This window comes from Antechinus flavipes, chromosome 1 (genome assembly GCF_016432865.1).
Source record: "Antechinus flavipes isolate AdamAnt ecotype Samford, QLD, Australia chromosome 1, AdamAnt_v2, whole genome shotgun sequence".
Taxonomy (NCBI): domain Eukaryota; kingdom Metazoa; phylum Chordata; class Mammalia; order Dasyuromorphia; family Dasyuridae; genus Antechinus; species Antechinus flavipes.
Window position 1 is genome coordinate 370492095 of NC_067398.1, and position 16423 is coordinate 370508517.

The window sequence follows — 16423 nt, forward strand, 5'->3', positions numbered from 1 at the left end:
GTTCTAGAATATCAGTTCTAATTTCTTGATAATTTCTTGAAAAATTATGTCCAGGATCTTTTTTTTTTTTTTTTTTTTGGATCATGACTTTCAGTAGACCAATGATTTTTAAATTATATCTCCTGGGTCTATTTTCCAGTTCAGTTATTTTTCCAATGAGATTGTTCAAATATTCCCCTATTTTTTTTTTCATTTTTGTTGTTTTGTTTTACTGTATTTTGATTTCTCATAAAGTCAATTAGCTTCCGTTTGCCCAATTCTAATTTTTTAAAATTATTTTTCTCAGTGAGCTTTTGTAACTTTCCCATTGTCCAGTTTTGCTTTTTAAGGCATTCTTCTCAATTACTTTTTGTATGTACTTTTACATCATTCTTAATTCTCCTCCTAATTTTTCTTCTATCTCTCTTACTGGATTTTCAAAATCCTTTTTGAGCTCTTCCATCATCTGAGACCGATTCTTATTTTTCTTGGATACTGTGGATTTAGGAGCTTTGATTTTATCTTTTTCTAAATGTGTGTTTTGATCTTCTTTGTCACCATAGTAACTTTCTGTGGTCAGAAACTTTTTCTGTTGTTTGCTTACTTTCCTATTACTTGGCTTTTGATTCTTTGTTAAAGTAAGACTCTGTTTCCAGAGTGGAAAGTGCACTGTCCCAAGTTTCAGGGGTTTTGTGCAGCTGTTTTCAAAAATCCTTCTAAATACCTGACCACAAACTCTCTTTTCTGCCTTGGAGCTGTTTAAGAGTGTTTCTGCCCCACCATAGCAAGGACAAAGTTTATTAAACACTTACTACATTCCAGGTATTATAGTAAACACCAGGGGCACAGATATTAAAAAAGAGAAATAGAAAAACATGACAGCATTTTCAGTCAGAAGGAAGTGATCAGGAAGAACATCATAGACAATTTAACAAGTCAGGTCTTGAAATAAGTAGGCATAACTAACCATAATTGAGGAACCAAAGACATTTAGTTTGGAAAAGAGGACATTTGGGCAGATGATGGGGATAGGGTGGCAGAGAGCAGGATAGTTTTGTTTAAGTCTGAAAGTTTTTTTTTTTACAAAAACAAACCTATTTTATGTGATCCATTGTTTGTTATGAAAGACAGATTTTTGTTTAATGTAAATAACACTTATGGTAGGAAATGTCCAGAAAGAAAAAAGGGCTTTTTGGAAAGGTAGTGAACTTTTGATTACTTTTGGTATTCAAACAAGTTAGATGAATATTTTTCCAGAATTCCTACAGTATCAATCAATAAGCATTTATTTAATGCCTTCTATGTAATAAGTATTGTACTAAGTAGTGGAATGGTTGCTTGGTTGTTAGTTGTTGTCCTTCAATCTTGAAGAGGACCAAAATGACATTGTTATGTTAGAGTTGATACAAAAGAAGCAAAAACCAGTCCCTTCCCTCAAAGAACTTACATAAAGAACATATTAGGAAACTTTCAATTGTCAAATCCTACAATCTGATGATTATTGTGTTCTTTGGCTGATTATTATGCTGCCCATTTTATGGAATGCAAAACTTTAGGACCACAAGTCAGAATGATTACTGAGGGCCAAGGTTACTGGGCACAAAAGGGACCATCTCTTTTGGTTTTAAACTTATTTCTCTGGCCAGATTACTGGGTCTGGCCAATAAACCTGAATATACTCTTATCTCCCCATTGCTCAAGATTCCTTTTGGGGAAAAGAAAAGGCAAAACAAAACAAGCCCTATTGATTATTTTATCAGTTTCTGGCAGATAAGAACTAGTGCTGACAGTAATTCAAAGTATTAGTGCTCTTGTGAGGCAATTTATTGTGCTCATGACAAAGAGATCCTGAGATACCACCAGGGATTTGGTGGGGTTTTTATTGTAAACCCAGGGGGTCAATGCAGTGGCTTGTTCTTTATATAAGACAGCTTGGGGCTGCCAGCATCAGCAAGTATTGTACTGAAGTTTAAGAATGGGTTGAAATGCTCAATTTGTTCCCTGGTTTGGAGCAAAACAATTAAAGTCAAAAATAGGGAGTTGGACCAGGGAAGAGGTGAGCCCAAGGTTCATAACTGTGAACTTCAGAATACCTCAATATTAAAATAATCAGGCCCTTTACATTCCTTTTTTGACTCACAATCCAATTATCTATTTTACTTAATCACATCTTTTTCTGACAATATAAGTAAAATCTTATCATTTATTATCTTCCAGGGAAGTAATTTTAAAATGTAAAGTATTAAACAATCATGAGTTATTAATATGATTATAGAGCACAGAACAGAATGGGAACATGAAATAGATAACCTTTCAGAGTTTAGACTCAGTTTTAATCTGTGACTATGTTGCTTATTACATGTATGGTCTCGGGCAAAGTAAGCTGCTATGTCACAGAGGCAACTTGAAGGGAAGACAGGATTTGGAGCTGGAGGAGTTGAGTTTCAAACCTAGTTCTTGTTTTTGGTGGTTTAGTCATTTTCAGTTGCGTTCAATTCATTCTAACCCCATTTGGGTTTTTTTTTTTTTTTTGTTTGTTTGTTTTTTTTGTGGGGCAGAGATATTGGAGTGGTTTGGTATATCCTTTAGATTTTTATACACAAGGAAATAGAGGCAAGCAAGGTTAAATGATTTGCACAGGGTCACATAGCCAGTAAATGTCTGAGGTCAGATTTGAAGTAAGGAAGATGAATCTTCCTGAATCAAGGGCCACCACTTTATCTATTGATCCATTTAGCAGCTTGCAAACCTAGTTCTTTATTTGGTCAAGTCAGAATTAAGAATGAATTATGTTTATTTGGCCCAATTTTGCCTTTCATTTATCTAGTACTTTCCAAAGAACGCCATATACCATCTTATTTGACAATTCTCTCAATCCTGTAAGGTAGGATAGATTATTTTATCCTTATTTAAAAACTTCAAGAAAATAAGGCTAACAGAGGACATATAACTTTTCCAAATTAACAATTATTTTTAAAGGATTGCCTTATTTATATTCTAAATTTTTCATATTACAATTATTTTTGTATATTACCTTTATTCAATGACCACCTATTCATGACAAAGAAAAAGTTAAGCAAAAAAAAAAAAAAGTGATTGCATCTGAAATCAACTATGGGAAATATCCATTGTTTCCCACTTCTCTGCTGAAAGGAGAGATATGCTTTACTCATCTATTTTTCCATAGTCAAGACTATTTATTGCAGTTATTAGCATGTAACTTCATTTTTATATAAATTTCATTTACATTATGATAGTCATAACATATATTGTTTTTCTGGTCTGTTTCCTTCATTTTTTTTTTTATCACTTTATATAGATCCTCTCATGTTTTCTAAATCCTTAAATTTCTTTTCTTAGAGTACAATGATATTCCATTGCAAATATATGCTACAATTTGTTTAGTGATTTCCCTAATCAATAAGCAGCAAATAGTGAGTCCCTAAACCCCAACCTAACAGGCAGGTCTTGGCCATGCCCATCCAGCATAAAGAGGAAGCAGGCAGCACCACCAGCCCTAAGGCAGGATAAAACTCTTCACCCTATATAGGAAGCTCTCTGGACAATCATCCCTGGGCCCTAGGAGCAGATCTCAACCTTCAAAAATGAGCAAAAAAAAAGCCAAAAAAGAGTTCTAACCATAGAGAGCTGTTATGGAAATGGAAGAACAGAATTCAGCCCTGAGGACACTAAGGGAAAAATGTCTCCAGATGAAGTTTCAAAGAGGGATGTGAGTTGGTCTCCAACTCAAGAGACTCTTAAAATAATTCAAAAAGAATCTTTAAAAGAGAGTTAGAAGAAAAGTGGGGAAAGAAAATGAGAGCTTGTAGGAGTTTGGGAAATAAAACACAGAAATTAATTGAAGGAAACAACTGCTTAAAAATACATTTGGTGAAATGGAAAAAGAAAACAAGTTCTTGAAAATTAGAATTGGTGAAATGCAACAACAAAAAATCTAATGAATAAAACAATTTCTTTAAAAGTTCAATTGGTCAAATGAAAAAGGAGGAAAGAAAGGTAACTGAAGAAAATGATTTACTAAAAATTAGAATTGGACAAATAGAAGTGAATGACTCAATGGATCAGTCAAATAAAAGCAAAAAAAAAAAATAGAAGAAAATGTAAAATACCTCATTGGAAAAAAAAAAAAAAAACAAATAGGAAAATAGATCTAAGTGAGATGACCTAAGAATTATGAGGCCACTTGAAAACCACAATGAAAAAAAGAGTCTGGACATCACCTTTCTAGAAATCATTAAGGAAAACTGCCTGGACATTTTAAAACCAGAGGGTAAAATAGCTATCAAAAAAATATTTACTTGCCACCTTCTGAGAAAGACCCCAAAATGAAAACTCCAAGGAATATTGAAGCAAACAGCCACAGGGGAAAAAAAAGAATTTAAATATCAAGAAACCACAATCAGAATTATTTATGACTTAGTAGCTTTCACTTTACCTAGAATATAATATTCCAGAGGGCAAAGGAACTTTGAACTGCAATCAAGAATCTACTACCCAGCAAAACTAAACATTATCTTTCAGGGAAAAAATATGGACATTCAATGAAATAGGGCATTTTCAATTATTTTTGATGAAAAGACCAGAACTGAATAAAAAATTTGATCTTCAAATACAGAACTCAAGAGAAGAATAAGAAAGTAAAAAAGGGAAAAAAAAATCTATGTTTTTTAAAGGTTAAAATATTTATATCCCTACATGGGAAGTTATGTATAACTCTTGAAAATTGTATCTTTGTTAATACTTAGAGGAAGTAGTATACATTGACTTTAATGAGATGATTTAAAAAAATTAGGGGTGGGAAAGGAATTGTACTGGTAAAAGGAAAGGGGAGTTAAAATGAGGTAAATCACATCATGTGAAGAGGCAAAAAAAAGATCTGTTATAGTTGAGGGAAAGATAGGAGGGGAATGAGCTTTGTTGGAACCTTAATCTCATCAGATTTGGCTGTAAGAGGGAATATCATACATAATTAGTTTGATATAGAAATTTGTCTCACATTATAGGAAAGAAGAAAAGGAAAGGGGAAAGAAAAGTGGGTGGTTAAAAGAAGGGAGAACAGAGATAGAAGGGAAAAGAGATAAGAAAAGGGGGAGGGGCTGCAGAAAAGAGGGAGGAGCTGCAAATAAGGAGAGCAAACTGAGGGAGGTGGTGGTCAGAAGCAAAACACTGGTGAGGAGGGAAAGGGGAAAAGGAGAGACAAAAATATAATTTGGGGAAAATAAGATGATGGGAAATAAAGAGTTAGTAATTTTATCTGTGAATGTGAATGGAATGAACTCTCCCATAAAACAGAAGTGGATAGCAGAGTGAATTAAAAGTCAGAATCCTACAATATGTTGTTTACAAGAAACACATTTAAAACAGTGATATATTCAGTGTAAAGGTAAAAGGCTAGAGCAGAATCTATTATGTTTCAGCTGAAGTTAAAAAAATAAAAAAGCAAGGTTATCCTTCTCTCAGATCAAATACAAGCAAAAATAGATCTAATTAAAATAGATAAGGGAGGAAACTACATCTTGCTAAAGGGAACCATAGAAAATGTAGTAATATTAATACTAGACATATATGCACCAAGTGGTATAACATCCAAATTCCTAGAGGAGAAGGTAAGAGAGTTATAAGAAGAAATAGACAGCAAAACTATACTAGTAGGGAATCTCAATTTCCTGGATATATCAAACTACAAAATAAACAAGAAAGAATTTAAGAGGTAAATAGAATTTTAGAAAAGTTAGGTATGATAGACCTTTGGAGAAATTTGAATGGAGACAGAAAGGAATATAATTTTTTCAGTGGTGGATGGAACCTCTACAAAAATTGACCATGTATTAAGGCAAAAAACCCTCAAAATCAAATGCAGATAGACAGAAATAGCAAATGCATTTTTTCCAGATTGTGATGCAATAAGAGATACATGTAATAAAGGGTCAGGGAATAATAAACCTAAAATTGATTAGAAACTAAATAATCCCAAATAACAAACAGCAAATCATAGAAACAATACACAATTTCACTCAAGAACATGACAATAATGAGACAACATACCAACATTTATGGGATGCAGTCAAAGCAGTTCTTAAGAGAAATTTTCTCTAGATGCTTAAGGGAAATATTTCTAGATGCTTATTTGAATAAAATAAAGAGAACATCAATGAATTGAGCGTGCTATTTTAAAAGCTAGAAAAAGAACAATTAAAAACCTCCAATTAAATACTGAATTTGAAATTCTGAAAATAAAAAGAAAGATGAATGAAGTTGAAAGTAAGAAAACTATTGAGCTAAAAACCAAAACTTAGAGTTGGTTTTATGAAAGAGTTAGCTTACAAGGAGGACAAAGATGCTGTTACTTAAGAATAACCCCATATCTTAAGAATTAGGAAAAATCTACAATACAAGATCTTTTATAGGAGAAATATTTTTTCAGGAGTTTTGATATCATGAACTTGGCTTTCTGATGGGGTATAATGAAGTGGAGTTTTCTAGAAACCCTGTACCTGATATGGAACTGTAATCAAATTTCCACTTGAACAAAGTCTATTTAAGGACAAAAGGCCCACTTAAGGCTGAGAGAATCCCAATTCTGCAGTTCTCTGCTTGCTTGGAGTATTATAATCCGATCAGTGCTTTTGGCTTTCTTTGCCATCCAGGACTTACTTCTGGAAATGTGAATTAATGCAATTTTTTGTGAGCCCTGAATTATGACTTAGCTATGGGAAAGTTTGGAGTCCATAACAGTGTCTAAGTGGTTGGACAATGATTTTTGGTCCTTTTGACTCCAAGGTCTGTGCTCTATACATTACACCCTCTAGTTGCACCAATCCAACAAATTTGGGAAAGAGAAAATAATAGAGCCTACTATGTAATAGGAAGCACATTAAATCCTTTACAATTATTTTATTTGATCCTTACAATAAGCCTGAAATATAGGTACAATTATACTCATTTTATACATTTGGAAACTGAAACAGGTGAAGTGACATGCCTCAGTCATATCTGAGGCTGGATTTGAACTTAGAGATCTCTAAATGTAGATCTAGCACTATATTTAATGTATTGTCTATCTGCCTTTCATTTAGGAGAAAAAGCAATTGGGTAGGGGTCCTGAGAAAGCTGAAGAAATTACTTGTTAGTGATAAAAATGATGTGATGCTCACTTGTGTAGGCTCAACAATCTTCACAAAAAAGAGTAGATTTGTTTTTACTGGAGTAGATTGGTCGGATTTTTATTTTCCATCCTTTCTACTCAGACTCTCCGACTCTACATTTCACATATATAACTTCTTTGACCCTGCAAGGTTATTTATGAAAGATAATGTGGTACAGTGGATAGAAGAACAGACCTGGAATTTTTTAAACTGGGTATGAATCAGGTTCTGACAGTATCCATGTGATTATCAGTGAGTTATTTAACATTAAATAAGCTTATAATAGCTTCCTCATTGGTTCTGTACTTGTAGATTTTTAGTCAATGGGAATTCATTTTCTTCTGAAATAGTCCATTCTGCTTTTTTTTTTTTAAGTCCTAGTTGTTATGAAAATTTTCCACTCCTCTTACATATATATATATATATATGTATATATATATATATGTGTGTGTGTGTGTGTGTGTGTGTGTGTGTGTATATATATATATATATATGTCAGCTAGATGTTGCTGTAGATAGAGTACAGATCTGGAGTCAGAGAGACTCATCCTCCTGAGCTCAAATCTGACCTCAGACACTTCCCTGGTGGGGTTTTCTTGGCCAAGTTACTGGAGTGGTCTAATAGCTCTATACTCTGGGCAGATAAGCTAACTGGCATAGGTTTAGCAGCCAAAGCATTTTTTAATTCAGTACTCTAACTTATGAGCTTTGAGGTCATATATTAAAATGATGCAAGCATTTTCTCCTTGCCTAAGTGTATTTCTGGTAATGAGTTACACTTTAGATCTATAAAATAGGTATAGGAGGATGCTGGGTGATAATTTAATGACCTCACATATTTAATGCATTTTTACAACTGGTTTACTAACTACATGGGTTAAGTTAGGATGCAAGGAAAATTTTGCTCAATAGTAATGCTGAGCATATTTGTTTTTTATAATTCTATTTCAATAACTTTATTGGAAGGATCATAGCCAACAAACATCTTTAGGTTTTATTACAGGGGAATTGTTAAACTCAGTGGTTCCTTTTGTCTGGAACTATTAGGATGTTTGGTCTAATTTTGTATGTATTCACTTCCTAGGATTACCTGACCAAATAATTGGGGTAATTTCCATTTTGCTCTTTATTTTATTTCAGAGATATAATTTCCATTTTGCTCTTTATTTTATTTCAGAGATACATTCATTGAATTTAGACATTAGACATAAGAGAATGAATAACCTAGCATCAACCTGTTATAGTGCAGCAAACTAATGTATGAATTTATGTGTGCATATGTATGTATTTATGTATATGTACATAAATGTAACATAAAAATAGTACTTAAGACCCCTCCTCCCCAAAATCAGTAGATGATCAACATATCAAAAAAGTCTAAAAATATACACACATACATTTATACATATATATGGATAGTTTCCTGGACTAGGGATATTGAGAGAAATTATTATGATATAAAATCAATAAAATATTATTTTAAAAATGAGAATTGAAAGAAAACTGGACTTGGAGTCAAAACACATATCTCTGAATCTTGGCTATTTCACTTAGATATGTTGTAGAGAAGTTGTTTTTGTTTCTTTAGGCCTTGTCCTTCATATGTAAAATGGGAATAATGATATTTAATCTGTTGGGAATACAATATTCAATAACCATAAAGTCATGAGTTATTATAATAATTATATAGTCCAAGGTCATTTTCTTTGATAAAAATAATTGGATAATTTTCAGCTTCATTTTTCTTTGAGGCTCAAGGAATTTAAAATTTCCCATTTAACATAAGAAAATTATTCGTAACTATGGTAAGATATCTTTGTCTTGTCATGGCAATAATATAATAGAACTCTACAAAATGATTTAGAACTCTACAAAATGATTACAAATCATTTAGAGCTCTACAAAATGATTATGTGCTGTGTCTATATTATTGGTCAAGCCACTTACTTTGATCAAATTAATTAGGTCATGCTATCAAGTTGCATGGGATTTTGAGTTAGAAATAAACCTAGAGATGATGTCAAGTCTAACTCATTTTAGAGTTGAAAAACTTGGGAGAGATCAAATAAATTGCCCAGGTTCAGAGAGGTGATAAATACCTGAGAATTTGCTTCTTTCCTTTTTGATGCTGAGCTGTATCTTCATAGGACAATATGGTAAGCTTATCATAATATGTGGAAAATAAAGCAATATATAATGAAAAAAGAAGATAAGACCCAGAGTCAAGGATTCTGAGTTCAATTCCCAGTTGGGCTGTTTTCTGGCAATGTGACAAGAAGGCAGCTCCACTTTCAATGTCTCATTTTCTTAATTTGTAAAATAAAAGATTGGGATTAAATAATTCCTCAGTTAATTTCCAGTAGTTAATTCCATGATCCTATGACACTGCATTCTTTCTTATTGGTGTACTTAGTAGGGAGAGAGATGTAGCCACAATACCAATAGACATTTGGGATAATTACACATTTGGGATAATTCCTGCAGCATGTCTGTATGAGGCACCATCCTAAAGATCACATTATGTATGGGAGAACCATCTGGGAGAAAAAAAGGAGATACTTGATAATTTCAGTTTACCTGGTTAAAGAGTCTCAGAGAAACTAGAATCTCAACATCAGATAAAAGAAATCGGCAACACAAGATACATAGTACACTCAGTTAGCAGATCTTCATGTATACAAAGGAAAGCCTAAGTCCCATCTCACTATCCTGTGCTATTCTCAACATGAATTCTGAACAAGGAGCTCAAACGATTTCCTGTGAAGAAAAGAGAAATAAACAAATTGTCACCCATATTTCATTAGAGAAATACATTCCTCTAACTTCATAGAAATATATGTAATGTCAAAGTCTAATAGCTATAAAGTAAGTTTAATGGAAGGGTGGAAGTACAATTCAGAGTTCCTTATTTCATCTTTAGATAAAATTCTTTTCTGTTATTATCCTCAAAGATTAGTGAGGTAGTCCTTCATCAAAATGAGTTTCTATATGCTCCCCATAATGAAAGACTTTTCAATGAAAAGTCTTTTAATTTTGTGCATATATGTTTAGGTCAACCCAGAATGTTTGAGATATTTGTTTCCTTATTTTAACAAGCTTGTTTTTGAAATGAAATAAAACAAGCAAAAGACAATAATTAACAAGCATCTAGAAACCTCTCAAACACTATTGAAATTTAAAATTCTATTATTCTCTTTTTGCTTTCCAAGATAAGAATCAACCACCATTTGTCAGAGTTGGAAATCAGAATCATTTGGATATATCTCTTGCTATAAATTGATTGAAATTAAGTTTTACCTGAATATCTGTTGTGAATCTATCACATACTGCTTACATAAAAATCTTTTTAACAACTGTTTCATTTTTTTTGTCTATCTCCCTGGTACTTAGTACACAATGTTGGGCACATAGTAGAGTATTCAGAAATGTTGACTGATAGATTAGTAATGCTTTCAGTGCACTGAGACTTCTGAAGGAAGATATGATTTCTGTCTTTAAAGTTAATACTAGGACTACTTCTTCTTAAGAATAGACTTTTGAAAAGAAGGCAAAGACACAAAGAATACAGCAAAGTTATGTGACTATAATGCAAACTGTACTGTTTTTACCAGAGATTAGAGGGAGGCAAAGATGAGCTAGTTCTAGTTGGTTATGTCTTTTGTTGTCCTTTATTTATTTATGTCTTTTATTTAAAAGATGTTGTCTTTTATTTATTCCCCCACTTCAATCCCAATTGAAAACATAGAGAAGAAAATGATATTAAAAGAAAAAAGAAGAAAACTCATGTGAGGCAATAGAATGACTATTGGGATAGTAGTCCCACCTCATAGGATTGTTATGAAGATTAAATAAGATAAGGAGGTACTTCATAAACTGTAAAGTGCTGCAAAAATGTAAGGTATAATTTTATGGCCTTTGTGAATGGCAGGTAATAAACTACAGTGTGGCCTATTCTTTCTCCTGATTTGTGATCTTTGAAGTAAAATTGTGAAATTGGCAACACTGGACATTGGTTCCTTTTTCTCTTATCCTTTTCTCTTTCTTTTCAGTGCATACTACCTTTATTTCTTTCATATATGTGTGTGTATATACACACACATGTATATATAAGATATGTATTACATATATATTACATATATACAATTTTCAACATATATAATATACATATATAATTTATGTATACATATATGTATAATATACAAATATAATTTATTACATATATAATATATGTCTATATCTCTATATATAATTTGTAACATTGTCTCCCTTTCTTTACTTCCCATCCACTGAGAGAGCAAGCAAAATTATATCAGTTATATATGTGAAATCATACTTAATTTTGTCCTCAAAGTCATCACTTTTCTCTCTAGAGGTAAATAGCATTTTTCCATCATGAGTGTCTCTTTTGCCAAGCTATTATTTTTTATTTGTTGCATCACTCATTTCTTTCCCAATTTTTCTTTTACCACTCATCTCTTTTTTTTTTTTTTAACTCTTTCAGAAATTCTTGTTGGGCTTGGATTTAATTAACATTTTTTAATGCTTTGCTTATAGCTATTTTCATATTGTTGTCTTCTGAGTTGATAACTTCATATTCCCTGCCACCATAATAATTTTTTTATAGTCAAGCTTTTTGTTGCTGTTGTTATTTATTTGTTTGTTGCTCACATTTCCAGGTTATTTTTTTGTCTTTGAGCTTAATTTTAAAGTTGGATTCTGCTAACCTTGGTATGAGGGCCTCTCCCAAGCTTCAGACTTTTTTCATGTTGCTGTATTCAAAAATAGTTCTGGAAATTTACCAGTTTTCAGGGCTTCCAAGATGGTGTAATATCGGAAGAGGCTGGGTTACTCCTCTCCTGGTCTCTACTCTGGTATTTGCTCAAACAGGACCCTGCTCTTCTGTAGTTTCAAGTGCCAGAACTCCTCTTGGTTCTGGAACTGACCAGGTCCCTTGAATTCCTGCTGCTGCAAGTGCTACTTTTCCTTATCACCAGGGCATCTGCAGGTTTATAATGGACCATAAGTATTTCTCTACATCCCTGAACTGTGGCCCAGAAATGCTGAGACACAAGAGTTGTGAATTAGCATCAGCTGAACCCAGTACTAGCAATGGGTTCCCTGTATTCATTTTCTGATCAGTTTTCCAACTCTTTTACTGGCTTTGGTTTAAAAGTTCCTAAACTACTGCCACCAGGGTCAACTGCCTCCAAAGTCCATCCTGGTAGTCTCTTCTTCATTCCTGCCTGGTTCTTTCCCCAGTATTACATATCTCTAATAACCTTCTAATTTGCTTTAGGCTAGCAAAAATGCCTCACTGACTTTTTGTTTGCCCTGCCATTCAAAAATTTGATTTGAGGAATTTATCTTAAAATTGTTTGGATGGGAATGTTGGAAGAGTTCTCCTGGGTTCTTGCTTATATTTTGTCCATTTTGGCTCTACCCTTTCTATTCACCTCTTTCTTTACAATCCAAGGCTTTCAGTCTTGTTAAATTTATACATATTTGTCTACTCTCAATATAGCAGTTCTAATAACAATTAACAACTTAATGACCCTATTAGAAATATTTTCTTTTTAAAAGGAAATCTTGGAGAGAGTAACTCAAAATTTTTAACAATGGATTTTCAGGACTAGTTGGTAGCATAGTTACTTTTTAAGGAAAAAAAAATACCCTAGTAGCTATCTCCCTCCCATCTTCCCATACACATGTACTCTATTCATGCATAATGCTAATCATTCCAGAACAGATGGGGAAATTCATTTGAATGAATGCTACCAACAATAATTAATTCGAATTTATAAGGTACAGGAAACTGTATCTCCAAAATAATTCTGTGAATCTATAGAACATATATTATTATCCCTGTTTTACAGTTAGGGAAACTGAGACACAGAGGGAATCACTTACTTTCCCCAAATCGAACAGCAAGACATCCAATTTAGACAAAGGCATTCTGATTTTAAGTCCTAGTTGATTTCTAATACACCACTCTGTCTTTCAAGAGCATCAACTTTTAAAAGCAAAGAATTGCAAACCCCACCTTCACCTCCCACCCCCACCACATACTAAGTCAAGCATGGAGCCTTTTGGGTCTTTCTTCTCATTACAGCTTAACAAGAGAGTCAAAGTTACTTTGTTAAAAAAATTTTTAAAAGCCTTATGGAAATTCCATGTGACTTGCCACATTCTTCCTTGGTCAGAATTCATTTTCTTCCATACCTATTTTTGATTTCAATTAAAAAAAAAAAGACAGCTTACTTAATCTTTACCACAAACTGATATGGTGTATACCTGAGTGAACTGGACAATTTTCCTTATAAATTATGTATAAAATCCACAACTGCTGCCTCTCACTCTCTTAGAAACTCAAAAGAAAATTCAATTTCTTTTAGCTTATTTTTTTCATGGTTCTTGGGATATTCATTTCAGATTTTCCACTCATTTTTATAAATGTCTTATTTATTCAAGCTCTTCATAGAGGAAAGTAATGCTGTGCTTTGCTGATTTTATTATTCTGGACAGGTTACAATATCTTCTCAGAAACCAACATGTTAATTGATTTTAAAGTTTCTATAAGTATGTGTCATGCCTTCTTATTTCACATTCAAAAGTCCATGTGGTTGAGTGGGATGAATACTGCCCAGGAGGAAGTGGATTCTAGGAAAAGACAGGATTCTATTCCTCCTTCCTTTATGCTTCCCACAACTGAAGATAAAGCAGAGAACTGTTTCATTTACAAAATTTACTTTGACCTTCTGAATGCAGGGGGTCAGATCAAGATAAGCATCTTTTTGCCTGGCACTTAAGTACTCCCATGAAGCCCACCAACCTACTCCTTCATGCTTATTTACATTACTTCTTATCAAACATTCTGTCTTCTGTCTAGCTAGGACTGCTAGCTGTTCCCTGATCTGGGGCTGGGTACTCTTCCAAATTACAGTAATTCATGAAGCTGCCCTATGCACATTCTTCTCATTGCTGATATTATTCTCTTCATTCTATCTTCATTTCTTTTATGAAATGTTTATTGGTCCACTCAGCTGAAAGCAATCTTGCTCTTCTTAGACTTTTAAGGAAAATTTTATTTGAGTCTTCCTTCATTCCTTTCACACTCAATTTTGTATCTTATATGTGGACATACTACATATTTCCCCACTCTTTATTGATTTGTAAATAGGCCATATTTTCCTAGGCCCTTCCTTAGGTTCCCCCTCTTTTCATTATGAGCTTATTGATGGCAAAGTTTGGGTAATATTGTATCTTTGATTCCTTAGCATTAAGAAGAATAATTTATATGTTGTAGGCAATAAAAATTTGTTAAGTTGAATTGAACTGAATCAAATGGTCTCTTGAGTTCCTTCCTAGTTCATATGACAATGATTTTTCTAAGAGACATAAAATTATAGTACTAGAATGGATGTCAATGGTCATCATCAAGTTTTTACTTATATCCATTATGTCATTTACTTTTTTGAAACTTTCATTGTTTCTAATTTTTAACCCTCTAGAATATTAATATCATTTCTAAAAGATGGTACTACACTTAAACACAATATTCTAGGTATGATCTGACAAATATAGAGGAAACTATATTACTTGGATAATATATCTTTTTAAAATTGCAACCCAACTGTTTGACACATATTTTTTGACTTATTTGAGCTTACAATATGCTAAAATCCCTAGGTTCCCCCAACTTTTTTTGGGGGGGATAAATTGCTATCTAGCTATGTCTCTTCTATCTTATACTTATGATTGAGATTTTTTTTTAAAATCAAGTGTAAGACATTCTGTTTATCTCTATTCAATTTTATTATACTAGATTTAACCCAATGTTTTGTCAAATAGCATAGTAGCTAATCCCTCTCACCTATAACTTTCCATTTTCAAGACATTGAATTTTTTCTGTTTAGCTACTATTCCTTTAATGGGTAGTACTTTTTTTAAAAAATAACTTTTTATTGACAGAACCCATGCCAGGGTAATTTTTTACAGCATTATCCCTTACACTCACTTCTGTTCCGATTTTTCCCCTCCCTCCCTCCACCCTCTCCCTCAGATGGCAAGCAGTCCTTTACATGTTAAATAGGTTACAGTATATCCTAGATACAATATATGCAGAACCGAACAGTTCTCTTGTTGCCCAGGGAGAATTGGATTCAGAAGGTATAAATAACCCGGGAAGAAAAACAAAAATGCAAGCAGTTTATATTCATTTCCCAGTGTTCTTTCTTTGGGTGTAGCTGCTTCTGTCCATCCTTGATCAAATGAAACTGAATTAGATCTCTTTATGGAAGAAATCCACTTCCATCAGAATACATCCTCAAACAGTATCGTTGTTGAGGTATATAATGATCTAATGGGTAGTACTTTAGTAAGAAAATTTTGTCACAAATGGCAAAGAGAAGAATGTAATATAGTCAAATTCTGTGCATGTGATTCCAATATATAATCATTATCATCTTATATCATTTCTTCAAGACTATTAGTTAAGGAAACATACTTCATACTCCATGTATACAAAAGGAAATATATTAGTAAATGTTGCAAGGGAAGGGAATATGGATAGTATGAGATAACATTTTTGATGTAAGAGACAAAGTAGGAAAGGGAGATCATGAAAGCAATCCAGAGCCAATATGGAAGAGGAGATGATGTGGAAAGTCCCAATCAAAAAACATAAGGTAAACTTAGATAAATCTGAAAGAAAATAAAACATCTATTTATTTTTAATGCTATAGGCTATGTTTTCTACTCATATATATTCTTTAAAGCTCTGCTTGCCTCTTCCTCAATATGCTGGACAGCTTAGATTAGTATTTTATGCTTTCAACTCTTCTTCCCAAGTTGGAGTTGTAATACAAGTAAGAATATATGCATCTAAAACATCTTTCTCTCCTATTTTGTCTTTTAGATCAAACATTTATCTCATATTGTTCATATTCCCTTACCTTGTCTTATAAAATGTATCCCAACATGTCCATTACCCTATCCTTAACATACATTTACATTTGTTTATTTTCTAGTACCAGTTACCAAAAAGGGACTGGTTCTAAATTGAAAAGGAGAATAAGAAAAGAATATCTTGGGATGGGGATTAGGGGGATTATTGATAGAGGCCACATATTATAGAACCAAGATGCCTAGGTTAGAATACTAACTCCAGTTCCTTCTACTAAATTGCTGTGTGACTGTTAAACAACTCATTTATTTCATTGATACAGACTTTTCTAAGTAGCATAGTAGAGAAAGTGCTGGATTTATACAGGGAAACTTAA